This window comes from Ursus maritimus, unplaced genomic scaffold (genome assembly GCF_017311325.1).
Source record: "Ursus maritimus isolate PB19 unplaced genomic scaffold, ASM1731132v1 scaffold_7, whole genome shotgun sequence".
NCBI classification, from domain to species: domain Eukaryota; kingdom Metazoa; phylum Chordata; class Mammalia; order Carnivora; family Ursidae; genus Ursus; species Ursus maritimus.
This window is the reverse complement of record NW_024426885.1, coordinates 14,508,742-14,522,364: the sequence shown is the minus strand read 5'-3', so window position 1 is coordinate 14,522,364 and position 13,623 is coordinate 14,508,742. Positions and strand designations below refer to the sequence as shown.

At 45.3% G+C, this 13,623-nt stretch overlaps 1 protein-coding gene across 2 annotated transcripts in view; it reads right to left on the bottom strand.

Annotated features, from left to right (window-relative positions):
- The window catches only part of GFRA1 (GDNF family receptor alpha 1), a 203,262-nt gene that overhangs the window by 177,658 nt on the left and 11,981 nt on the right, over window positions 1–13,623 (bottom strand). The gene's annotated exons all lie outside the window — the stretch shown is intronic.

The following is a 13,623-nucleotide window of genomic DNA, read 5'->3' as shown; positions in this document are numbered from 1 at the left end:
GGTCAGAAAGGAGACTTTAAAAAAACATGTTAATATGTTCAGTGAGATAGAAGAAATAGAAAGCACAAAATACAACTCATAGGAAAGAACAAGATTAAAAACATTAAAGAACAACATTAAAACATAAATATTCATATTCATATATATACTGTTATTCATATATACGTGAATTCTAAAACAAAAATATATAGCTGTTGAAATAAATAACTCAACAGCTGGGTTCACCAAAACCCCAAAGAGAGAATTAAATACTAGGAAGGCAGAACTGAAGGCCTGACTCAGAGTGGACCTCAGAGAAATACAGAAATGGAAACTGAGAATCCAAAGTTCTTAGATATGGAGGAAAGAATAAGAGCTCTGTCTCATAGAAGTTCAAGTGGAAGAGAATTTGAGAGAATAGAGAAGTATTAGAAGAATCACTGAATTTTCCAGAACTAAACAAAGACACAAGTATCCAGACAGAGAAAAAGAAAAAAATCATACCTCATACCAAACAGGAGAAATTTTAAAAAATGAAACCATATTAAATATCAGTAAAATCAGTGAACAAAAAACATCAGGAAAATACTAAACTATTATGAAGAAGGAAAAACAAAAAGCTAGCTCAAAAGAACAATACTTAGACTGACAACAGACTTCGCATCAGCAACAACAGATGCCAACTGGCAGTGGAATGATGTTGTGCAAGTGCTGATAGGAAATAATCACCAAACTAGAATATTATAATATTCAGGTAAATTATTCAAGAATGAAGCTAAATAAAGACATTTTCAAGCATAAAGAAACACAGTGAAACACATATCTGATAAAGGATATATACCCAAAATACACTGAAGACTCTTAACACTCAACAACAAGGAAACGAACTACCCAAGTTTTAAAATGAGTCAAAAATCTGAACAGACATCAGAACACAAAGAAGATACAAGGATAGCAAATGAGCACATGAAAAGATGTTCGACATCACATGCCATTAGGGAATTGCAAGTTAGAATAAAACAACCACGAGACACCACCATATCTCTATTAAAATGGCTAAAATCCCAAAACCTGATAATACCAACTGCTGACAAGGGTACAGAGCAACAGGAACTCTCACGTGTTCTGCTGCGATCACAAATTTGAAAGACAGCTTGGCAGCTTTTGCAAAGCTGAACGTAGACCTAGAATAGTCCACCAATCATACTCTTAGGTATTGACCTGAATTAGTTGAAAACTTAAATGCACACAAAAAATTGAACCTAAATATTTGCAGCAGATTTATTCACAATCTCCAAAAATTGAAAGCAACAGAAGTTAGAAGGAAGATCTCCTTCAAGAGGAGAGTGCGCAAACTAGCTGTGGTACATCCAGACAATGGAATATTATTCAGTGATAGAATGAAATGAGCTACCAAGTCACACAAAGACATGGAAAAACCTTAAATGCGATTGCTAAGTGAAAGAAGGCAGTCTGATAGGCTATATGATTCTGACCACATGACATTCAGGAAAAGGCAAAACTATGGAAGCAAATCAGTAAAAAGATCAGTAGTTGCCAAAGGCTCCAGAGAAGGGCAGAGACAAACAAATGGAGCAGAGGTGATTTTTAGAGCCATTAAGACTATTCTGTATGATACTGTAGTGGTGGATACAGGACATTATACATTTATCAGAACCCATACAACTACATAACATAAAGAGGAATGCTAATGTAAAATATGGACTTTAGTTAATAACAACGCATCAATATTGGCTCATGAATGGTAACAATGTTCCACACTAATTCAAGATGTTGATAATAGGAGAAAGAGTGGGGGAAGGATACATGGGAACTCTGTACTGTCTGTTCAATTTTTCTGTAGATCTAAAATGGTTCTAAAAAACATAGTCTATGGGGGTGCCTGAGTGGCTCAGTTGGTTGAGAATCCGACTCTTGGTTTAGGCTCAGGTCATGATCTCAGGGTCCTGAGATCGAGCCCCATGTAGGGCTCTGTGCTCAGTGGGGAGTCTACCAGAGATTCTCTCCCTCTGTCCCACCTGCCACTCAAGCTCACACTCTCTCTGTCTCTCTCTCCCTCTCTCTCTCTCACTCAAAAACTAAATGAATCTTTTAAAAAAAAAAAAAGAAAATGTACTCATTACTTAAAAATAAAAATCTAGTTTTGGAGGATTGAAAAACAAGGTGAAAATGTGTGTCTCCTTAAATGATATGTGAATTATATCTCAATAAAAATGTTACCCAAAAAGATGTGCATGGCCCCAAAACCCAATAGTTCTATTTGTAATTATAAACTCCCCCACATATGCACAGAGAGGCCAGAATTAAAATATTCTTGCAGCATTACTTGTAATCTCAAAAGCAAGGACCTAACATAAATGCCCATACAGAGTAGAGTATTATTCATGGAAATACATATGTGACAAAGCATAAAATATGACAGGATGAACAAAAGTTTCATGATGACTGAGTTCCAGAAAGGCAGAGAAGACATTTGCTCAGAAGACCAAAAGGCATTTCAAAGTTAGTATGTCCCAAGTGGAAGTCTAAATCTTCAACTCCCAAAGCAAAAATAATACTCACCCCTGGTCCTCCCCTACCTCAGAAAATGGCACCATCATTAACCCAGGTAAATGACAATACCTTCCTCTCTTCATCTTCATTACATATTCCTTTACCATCTATCTCCCCCCAGACAGAATGTAGGCTCCTAGTGGGCAGGACCTCTATGTGGTGTGTTCCCACTACCTCCTCAACACAGAGAACAATGTCTGGTTTAAAGAAAACACTCAGAAAATACTTATAGAATTAATGAAGTATTCAATGATGCTTTTGTAGACTTCGACTTTACCTACAGTAGTTTCCTTTTAAAAACATTCAAGGCAAACGGGGCAGCCAGTGGTGTGCTCCACAGGCTGAGTCCGATAGATCTATGGTCTTAGGCTCTTTCTGGAATGTGGTCCATGTGGGGCAAGAGAGAAGGGGAGAGCAGCGGAGCATCCACAGAGCTGGAGACCAGAAGACCACAGGGCTCTGCCTTTCTCTCACTGTGAGGCTGGGGCCAAGTCACCCACAGCCTCTAGACCTGAGCTTCACCTACAACGTGCCAGGTGTGTTCCAAGCAGGTAGGAAGAGGAAGAGCTACTCCTTCCCTTGGAGCCTTAAAGGGCATGAAGGGGACACGCTGCACACAGAGGAGGAGATGTAGCCGACCTTGAGATGACCTCAAATCCCCAGCTGGAAGACAGTCTCGACAATTCACATCTCACCTTCCACAGTTTAACCAAAGGCTCCCTCAAGCTCCTTCTGGCTGCAGAGTTCTAGGACTCATTGTTTCAAGCTGTCTTGAATCCATATCTCTTCCCACAGTTGAAGGAAAATCCAAACACCCAAAAGCAACTTGGTTTTGAACTTGGAGTTCACAAAGAATCTTGTCATGTGTCATTTCAAGCAAGCCTGCCAACAAGTCTCTGAAGTACCTGGGACAGGTATGAATATGAGCCCAGTTCACCTGAGGCTGGCGGATGGAGGGACCAGCCTAAAAGAAGGGGGCTGTCTTTGAAAAGCAAATGAATTAGATCCCTGGTCAGCCAGCACTTGTGCCCCAGGCACTTGTTTTTCTCAGATGGGCACCCACTGGTCCTCCTCAAATGTGACAATGACGACAATGGCTGAGCAAACCATGCAGGCCCCACAGTTCCTGCCACGGTGCACTTGGATGCTGAGGCACGTAGGCTAAGGACGCAGGCCTGCTCCTCCCCAGAGTCCTAACCAGCCCGAGATGACTTCTTCATTCTCACCTCACACCGGTCTTCTTGCCTGCCTGCTTCTTCACACAGCCGGCCTCACCCTCTCCCTGCCTGGAGCACTTTTCCCACCCAGACCATGTCTGATCCCTATTACAGGCTCTTACATAGCTCCACCAGCCTCTCCTTGAGAGCTCTGTTTACACTGGGAATGTATTTGTGTCCCTCTCCCCTGCTAGACGACAAGTTTCATGAAGGCAGGACCAATCTGACTTTGTTCACCATTATATCACCAAGTACTTGGCCAAGGATGGCATGTGTGAGGCTGAGACGTTTAGAAATGCTGAGGCCCCTTTGTGACCATGAAGGAGGAATGTGGAGTTTCTGGAAGATGTCACTCGCTTGACCCTAAAGATGATACCTTCACACAAAGGTCAAGAAGTCATGTTCTTGGTGATAGTGCCAGAAACTTGCCTTACCTCTGGATATATTATAAATTCCAAGAGCTAACAAATTCCCTTCATTATGCCAGCTTGTAAGAGGTAAGTTTTCCATCATTCATAAGAAAAAAAGAGTCCTAACAGATGCAACTATCTAACAAGTCTACAAGCTGTCTAAAAGCATGATTATGTACCCTTCTGTCTTATTTCACAAGTGCTGGGCACCCAATACTAGCTGACTTGCACTCGGCATGTTCATTCATTTGCTCATTCAGTAACTGTTCATTAGGAGTATACTAGGTGGCTTCCTAGGAATGGGGACAGAGAAGTGAACAAGCCAGATGAGCGAGGTCTTTGCTGTCATACAACTTAACATTCTAGTGAGAGAACAAACAAGTAAAACAACGAAATAATTCTGGATAGTGGTTAAGTCCTATGAAGAAATGAAATAGGGAGATGTAATAAAGGATGGGGAGGGGGAGAATATTCAGCTAGGTGGTTATGGAAGCCCTACGGGCTGAAAATGACAAGGAGGAGTCAACCAAGTGAAGACGAAGGAGAAGAACATTCCTGACAATGAGGGGAGCAAGAGCAAAGGCTCTGAGACGGAACAGGCCGGATGGGTTTGAGGGCAGAAAAAAGGCAGAGTGGCTGAAGAATCCCTGAGCCTTCTGGAAGAGAATGAGACAAGATGAGGCCAGAGAAGTGGGCAGGGAGCCAATTATTTAAGAATTCCTCTTCTGAGGATAGTCCAGACGCCTGCAGGAACAAAGCTGTCACGCCTTCAAGTCTCCCCATCCTCCAGGCCTGTTTTCCTTGGACACTCTGCATATGTCTACCAAGGGCAGAGAAAGGGGGTTGAGACGAAGCTCCTGTACCAGTCCGCCTTTAACCATTCCGGCCTCCAGTTCTGTCAGCCATGCATCAACCAAGGCCTGGACTTGGGGGTCATAAAAGACTCTTCCAACTCCAATATTCTATAATTATTTCCCTCTGCGTTGTCTTTTTTTTTAAAGAGGCAAATCAATAGAGAACAGCCACCAACAGAGAACTATCCCCGAAGAATTACATTTTCAAGGCAACAGGGCAAAGTCAGCCACTTTGGTCACACTCAGACACCAAGTCGCTGCCTCAGACAGCTGCTTTCTCCACAGCTCAGAGTTCTAGAGTGCGGCAGTAGTGCAGCCGTGGGTGCTTTTCTGTGTAAGTTACATGAGCCCCGGAAGCAGAGGCCATGGCCTGAAGCCTCCTACTGCCCCCACCACCAACTCCCCCTCCCCCCCAGCCACAGTTCCCTCCCCCCACCCAGTGGCGGCCTTTCACCCCAATGCCCAGAGCAGCAAGAGGTGATCGTCACTAACAAAAAGACACAGGGTCCCACCACCCGGGCGTCCCCGTTCATGAAGAGTACACAGCCTTGTGCCCACCTGGAGGCCTTCGTGCCAGTGCTGAGAAGGGTCAGTTCTTGGCATTTAGATCTCAGGGCAAAGTCACCTCCTCAAGGAATCCCTCCTGATTTCCCCATGTAATGGGTTTTCCCTTTTTCCTCTATTTGCTATCACAATGGTCTGTCTTCTTCAGAATACTTACTGCCAACCAAAAAGGCTTGTTTCAACTCATTATGTCTCCTCCACAAGACTGTACACTTCATGAGTTTGGGGGCGTCACCTGTCTTGTCCGTGCCCCTGCCCTCAGGACCTACCTAGCAAAAGGTTGTCTTGGTAAATATTTGTTACTATTTTAAAACTTGTTGATCTTTAAAAATTGTGTTGATGGCTGGTTGAAGTCCTCCAAAGATCTTTGACAAAGCATGGGAGGGCACGTGGCAAATCAGAATAGAAAGTTCCTGGGGAAAATCATCTAGCTGTAGCACCACCATTTTCAACCAACACAGCTGGGATGGGAACAGCTTCCAGAGTACCATACCCCTCCCCCATAGGACAATGACAGCACAAAACATGTGAAGGTGGAGGTTCAAACCACTGAGATGACCTGTAGACTCTGCTTTGCCAGAGAGGAACAGAGGGGTCTAGCCAAGGAAAGTAACTTATTTAATGGGACGTCAGAGACTCAAACCCAGATACCTGACACATGCCAAGAATTTCTCAAGTCCCCAGGACCCGTCTATAGAATCCCTTTACTCCTGGAAGCTGGTGGGGAAGAAAATCTGCCAACACCGGCATCCACGCTCATAATGCGGAGATTCGTAAGGTCTTCCAGCTGAGATGGGGCCAAGTCCATGGTCGGGACTTACAGAGCAAAAACACCAGAGTGGCTGGGGTCGGGGGGAGGTATGTGTCTGAGAGCAGAACACAGAGGAAGGCTGAGTGAGCAGGGGGGACAGCGCAGGAATGGGCAGGCCAGGGAGGACACCACTTTGTCATCATTCTGTATCATAAAAGGCAGCTCGGAAGAAATGGAAAACAACATACTCCTTTCTTTCTTTTCTTTCTTTTCTTTCTTTCTTTTCTTTCTTTCTTTCTTTCCTTTCTTTCTTTCTTTCTTTCTTTCTTTCTCTCTTTCTCTCTTTCTCTCTTTCTCTCTTTCTTTCTTTCCATGTACCGAATATAAAACCCTGAGTATAAATTTTTCTATTTTAGGGTTTTCCAAACAACCTCTAACTTAGTGTTTTACATCTAGGGTAAATATTTGCCGGGAATTTCTGGCCCACATCAGAGTGCTTATCTAAAAAGTTGTTTGGTTCTGCTCTTAATAGGAAAATTCTGCATTCAAGTCAGGAGACTCACCCTGCGTGTGAACCCACAATAACCCTCCTTCCCTAGGTCTCCAGAGTGCACCACAACAGGAGCTGAGCACCGGCCGGATCTGCATAAGAGCCCTTTCTGGAAGATCTATCTGCGTACGCTGCACTTTCTCTTAATTAAGGGCGAGGGTGTGGAGGAACAAGTCAATGACTGACCCCCTGCTCGGAGTGCTACTGCGGCAGCTCTGCGAGGCCGTGGGAATGTTGGGGGAAAATTCAGTAACCGGAAGGCAGGGCTGCGGAGTATACCAAGGGAGGTGCACAGCTGGTGCGTGGTACCACACGGTGGGGCCGCTCTCTATTATAGAGGAACCAGCCGATCGGTTATTGATCGCTCATCTCAGGGGTGCAACTACAAATGCACAAAGGGGTCTGCAGAAGCAGCCACAAGGTCTGAGAGAAAGCTGGGAGGACAGCACAAGGGCCAGGCTCGCGCACACCCTCCCTCCGTGCAGTGAAATGTCTGGAGGCCAATGAGTACGTTCCCATTTTTTCAATAAGAACTTCTATCATTTGGGGGGGCCCTGCACAGCGTGTTAGACCCTCCCACCACTGAGATCCCAGCCTCACAGTGACTCTGCAGAGCAAGTATTATCTCCACCAGACAAATCAGGCAGGGAGGCTCAGCGGACTTAAAGAACCTGCCTACGTCATGATCTGACGAAGTCTGATGCAAATCCGGGCCTGACCCCGAATCCATTCTTTCCACCACAGCACTGCTCCCCTCTAGAAAGACACCTCCTTAAGACGCTAACATTCCTCTGCCTCACCCCCCGGGTTGAAGAGAAAGGGCAAGTTCAATAGGGCACTTGCCAGACTGCTGGCTGGAAGATGCTGATGGGACCGGACTATCCCGCAGGCAGTTGGATGGATATATTCTAAAAAGGAGCTCCTCAAATTGGCAGTTCAGGCTCTGGGGTCCTCTGAACCCAATGCAGGAAATATGGGTCCAAGCAAGGGACTCAGCAGATACTCCAAGGTGTGGCACCAACACACAGGTGCAAGCCGAGAGCACAGGAGTGCCCGTATCATCAGAGGCCTGTTCAGCATCTTCCACCAACTAGCTGTGTGGCCTGAGGCACATCACTTGACTTCTCTGAGTTTTGATTTCCCCTTATGTGAATATGACTAGTCCTCCCCACCCCCCCACACTGGGCCAACGCTCAGGGTTTTTGTGAGGATTAAATGCAATAACCTATGAAGGCATCTCGAATCCTCCTGCTGGGCAGCCAGCAGGCATTTCACAATTAATGTCTTCACAACTGCTCTGCTAGCCTTGACTGTGACCTCAGGGCTGAGACTCAAGTTAGAGGCTTCTCAAAAACATGCCTGGGGACCATCACAGCTAAAGCGTCAAGCCTGAAGAGGCTTCCTATGGAGATGTCACCCCTAGCTGGCAATGCCTATTTCTGTAAGGAGACCTTGGCACAAGAAGGGTATTCTAAGAGCCAGATCCTCGGTGAAGGTACGCATGATAAACCAGCCAGCATTCAAAAAGCAGTTGCCACCAAACATGAAAGGAAGTCATCCCCAGCAAATCTAGGCCAGCAAATCCCCAGCAAATGCCCTTCTACGAGACAATTCTAGAAAGATCTCAAACCCAGACAAAGGGGACTGGGATGAATGGGCACTGCTCAAGAATTCTGACCGTCACCTGACCCCATGCACAATATGGAAGCAGTAAGTTCACTTTCTCTGCAGAGCGAGGTAGCCACCAACAGCTGTGGAATGTCAAAAACAAGGCTGCTTGGGTCTAAAGTTACCCTCCTCCACTGGGAGAGGAAAGAAAACGCATTTCTGAGTCTCTACTTCTTTATGTTCTGCTTATGAGGAACAAATGTCGACAAGATATAGGATACACTGCTCTGTTTGCCACCAAAATGCACAGAACGTAATTTTATACGAAACTACGCTTGCTTAATTGTGATGCATTAAGTATTATGTTCATTGTTTCTGAAACTGCGTAGAAATGAATAATTTATTTCAGACAAAAGAAACTCTTGAATATGAAATGCCTCATCTTTTAAAATTACAATTTGGAAGACAAGAATGAAAAAGCACCCATAGCCAGTGAACCCTATACCGCTAATAGAAAACAATGCTTCGACTGTTTCTACTTTGTTTGCAAACATTACATTTTTTAAACATTCTTGAGAATAATAATAAAAATAATAAAACCCACTAGGGTTTCACCACACTCACATCCACTCAACACAGGGCTAGCATAGCCAATATAAATTTTTCATGCTGGGTGAACACCTTTACTTTTCCCACCAATGTGCCTTGGCTCACCTGGAATCCACTCTCCACATCCCTGCACTGCAGTAGTCCCTGGCACCTCCTTCTAGAGCTTTCTGTCCTCCATTGAGTTCCCTTCGTCTTTTCTTCTCCTCCCCGCCCTCCCTCCACGGCACTCTACTCTGCTCTCAACTTTCTTTCAGGTTCTCTACCATCTCTCTAGTAGCTAGCCACACTGCCAGGCATAGAGTAAGTTCTCCAAGAACATGACTCCTGCTATTTTAGAGGAGATAATCCATGTTTTGGACTGCACTGAATTGGCGATCTTCATTTCAGGTATGGTTGTTGATGTCTCCCTCTCTTTTTCCTTTTATTTTTTTCAGAGCAGAAGAAACCTACATCCACTCAATCTCTTATTCCTGCTTCACGCTAATAAATTGGGAGAGGAGGAAGAAGGGAGTTCAGTTCGTGTACACATTAAGAGCAGAGACTGGCAGTCACTCAGCCACCATTTACTGAGCACTTCTGAGCACTCTTCCTAAGTGTTACCTCCAAAAACCTTATGAATCGGGTACTATTATTATCCCCATTTTCAGATACAGGACCTAGAATGGAGTAAGTAACTGTTTACCCGTGGTCCCACAGCTAGTAAGTGCTGGGAATGTGGAACTCAAATCTGGGTGTGCTTAACCCCCAGACTTTTGCTCTTTACCACCGCTCTTCTGCATTTCATAATTTCCCAGGGTGTCATCTCCTGCCCCTCCCCAGCCCCGCCCCAGTCTCTGGAATGAAGGCAGACGGTTTGCCTGGTGAGTTGTGATGTGGGAAAGTGCTGCCCGGCTCTGGGTGCGTTCCTACCCGGAGATCAGCAGCAGCCAAAAAGGGCAGCACCATCTCCCCCAGCTCCTGCTCCCACGACAGCACTAAAACAATGTCATAAACGCACCCTGGGCTCAAGAAAGGACACAAGAGAGGCTTCAGTCACTTCTTCGGATCCAGCTCTGGGAGCCACGGTAATTACTGGCAGCAGTCCCAGCAGCCCTCCTTCCTCGTCCTTCCCTCACCAGGTGTGCCCCAGGCTGAGCAGGCATCTCTTTCAATTAAGACAACTCCCTGCATTTAGAATCTTTGAGTTTTTATTCACTCTCTTGCAAAAGGCTCTGAAGAAAGTTGAAGATCTGGTGCAGAAAACAGCCAAGTGACACACAGGACCAGAGAGCCAGAAGAGTAAAATGACATACAGCAAACAAATGAAAATCAAGCCCATGTGTTGAGTCCTCCAAACAGGTACTATCCATCAGGGTTCCAAAGGGCCACAAGAGGCTGGGCAGGGCCATCCCTCCCAGCCAGAGGACAGCCTGAGCTGAGCCACTGCCCCAAGGGAAAAAGCAGGAGCCCATCCTGAGCCCAGGACAGAGGGCAGCACAGGGGTTGGGACTGGGGAGGCTCCAGAAGGGCGGGTGGAGACTCTCCTCGCAGGGGTCCCAGACTGTCCGCATCTCCACCGCCCACCAGGACAGGCCTCCTTTGACCGGTCAGGTAACTCAACGTCTAAGAAAGAATTTGCAGTGACGATCTCTCCTACCGTGACGATTAAGACCCTTCAGGACTTGGCTCCAGACCGCTCTGCATCCTGCACTCACTCCTGCTGGCGCCTGTCTGCTCTGCTGTCATCTGCTCCCCCCACGCCCCCACCCACCTTCCCAGGACCACCCTGTGAGGCCCAGGCAGCCTCACTGACTCCTGACTCCTCTGCCCACCTCTGGCGTCTAAACGGGGAGCTGTGTGCACTTGGTCTTTGCATTCTGGAGCCTCGAGCGTCTTCTCCCCCCTCCAAGAAGAAGATGAGACTGAGAGAGAAGAGCCTGAACCTGACCTACACTTGCCCTGAGTCCACCAGGAACCGAGCCTAACAGCACCAGTGCTCCAGGCCCCATTTATTACTTCCCCAGAGGGTACCTCATGTGATAAGAGGTTACTCATTCTCAGCATGCCTATGTCATACTCTAGTCTAGAAGCATCCAGAGTCCTGTGTATGCTTTCATGACATAAAACTATACTAAGTGGAACCATATGCAATTTCTGCTTTTCTGCCATGCTGGCCTACAAAAATGGCAATTCCATAGGATTCAGCCTAAAAATGCAGCAATGCCGAGGTAAATTAGCCATCATCCTTCTCCGGTTCTGCTGAGACAAAGGCCAGCCCCTGAGTGTGGCAACCCTGCCTCTCTGCCCAGCTCTGCTCCCACCACTGCTTGACCTACGGCTTCAGCCACAGCAAGTGACTTATTTCCAGCACCCTGGGCACTCCATGCCTTTGCCCATGCAGTTGCCTCTGCCTAGAATACCCTCCCCAGCCATCCCTCCTTATCAAACTCCTATCCATCCTTCAAAACCTGGCCTCAAGTCACCTTCAGCAAGCCTTCTCTGACCCACAACCCCATCAAGTCAGTTCTTCTCTCCTGGGGGCTCTATGTGAGCCTGGTGAAGTTCTACTCATTCACCTACCACTTTGTGTCATTAATTTTTATTGTTTATACCTATCCCTAAATAAAAAAAGAGGGTCCTATTTACCCCTGAATCCCCTTGGCTTCACCCTAGACTCACAGTAAGTTCTTGATAAATACCAGATGAATGAATCTGGCAGAAATGCCATTCCACACTGAAATACTGGAAATTGACAGAGACCACAAAAATGACCAATTTTTCTCTTTATTCTAAAACAAGTATATGTATTATATATACACATATATATATATATATACACATATATAATACATATATATATGTATATATATGTATACATATATCTCACTCAGTATAAAATGCATGATAATCCTTCATACAGTTTGAGCACTTAACTTTCCCAAAACTCTCTCTCCTGTTATATATTTGCAAATGGGTGCTACAGCACAGATTCTGGGGCCAGACTTCCCGGATGAGAATGTGGCTCAACCAACTCTTAGGTGTGTGCCCTTTGACAAGTTTCTTATTTGGATCTCAGTTTCCTTATCCCTCCAGTGGGGCTAAGAGTACCTACTATTAAGCACGGCTGACACAAGGTATTCCATGTAAACACTTAGCTCATTACCTCCTACAGCTGTTGAAATTATTATGACTTTTATTTCTCTTGAGGTCTCATTGGAATATATTTAGAGTTTTCAGTCCAGTCACTCCTTTTCTCATTCAAAATGCCACTTGCTACGTTCAAGAGTGCAAGAAAACAGTGGTTCCAATGAGGGCTCTCCAGAATGCATGGATTTCCTGGTATCTTCTTCATCAAGAGTTTATTTGAAACCCATAGTAACAGGGATCAATGAAACATTTCATAAACATGGGCTTTAAGAAACCTGCTGGCCTGTTCCGACAAAGAATGCAATCAATACTTATTTTCATACATTATTAACTGTATACCGAACGATAATGTGCAAAGGGTAATAGAAATAATAGTCGGCATGGTGCTTCTTAGACCATTCAGAGGGACGTAAAGGAAAGGGGTACCAGCATGGTGTAAGACAAATGAATAGCATATTAGGTCACCTTAAAGTGGGACTAAACTATGTATTCCTTTCTTTACCACTGTGTAATGCTATTTATACGACAACATGACAAAAAATGGCCCTAGGCATTCTGCTCTACTTTAGAAGCCTTCCATCTCACACTGAAATGAAAAAAGATACAATCCAGAAATTGCTTCTTTGGTTAATATTTCTACAGTTCCGCAGGAATGGTTTTAATAGCGTGCGTGTTCTGGATTTCGGTTGTCAATTAAGAACCCAACAGAATGCAGGGATAAATATTAAAATAATAGATACTGGCTTCTATTTCAACGTTAGAGGCCCTTTGTCGAACAGGGTTTTTTTAGGTGGAAGACAAAGAAGGAAAAACTAGGAATTAAGGAGGGAGGCAAGGAACTAGATACCTTCACGTTAAGACCCACATAAATGATCCCAGGTCTGCGTTTAAAAGTTCATCACGTAGCAGCACCAACAGATGCAGGAGCAAGATGCAAATCTGAATTCTTCCACTCACCGGCTGTGTGGCCCTGAGAAAGCTACTCAACCTCTCTGAACCCAGGTGTCCTCCTCAGAAATCAGAGATAATACCTAGCTTTTAGTGTAACCAGGGACCAAAATGAAATCATGCCCATGGATAAGCTGGGCAGTGCAGGGCACTCAGCAGGACTCTCCAGGGGTACTCCTCTCCCCACCCCTACCTCCCCTTTAAAGAGGGCAGGTCCGAAGATTACAGGGCTCTGGGACTGATGGGCAGAATCCCGGAGGGAACTGTGGTTTGACCAAAAATAGGCCATTTGACCAAATGATTAAAAGTCTGTCATATGCTAATGCTTGGACGGGGCGGACCTTGGGCCAATTTAGTACGAGTAAATTGCAATTGATTTTCGAAGAAATTGCTTGTTCTCTTGCCTTTCCTCAGCTGTGTCACACTCTCTCAC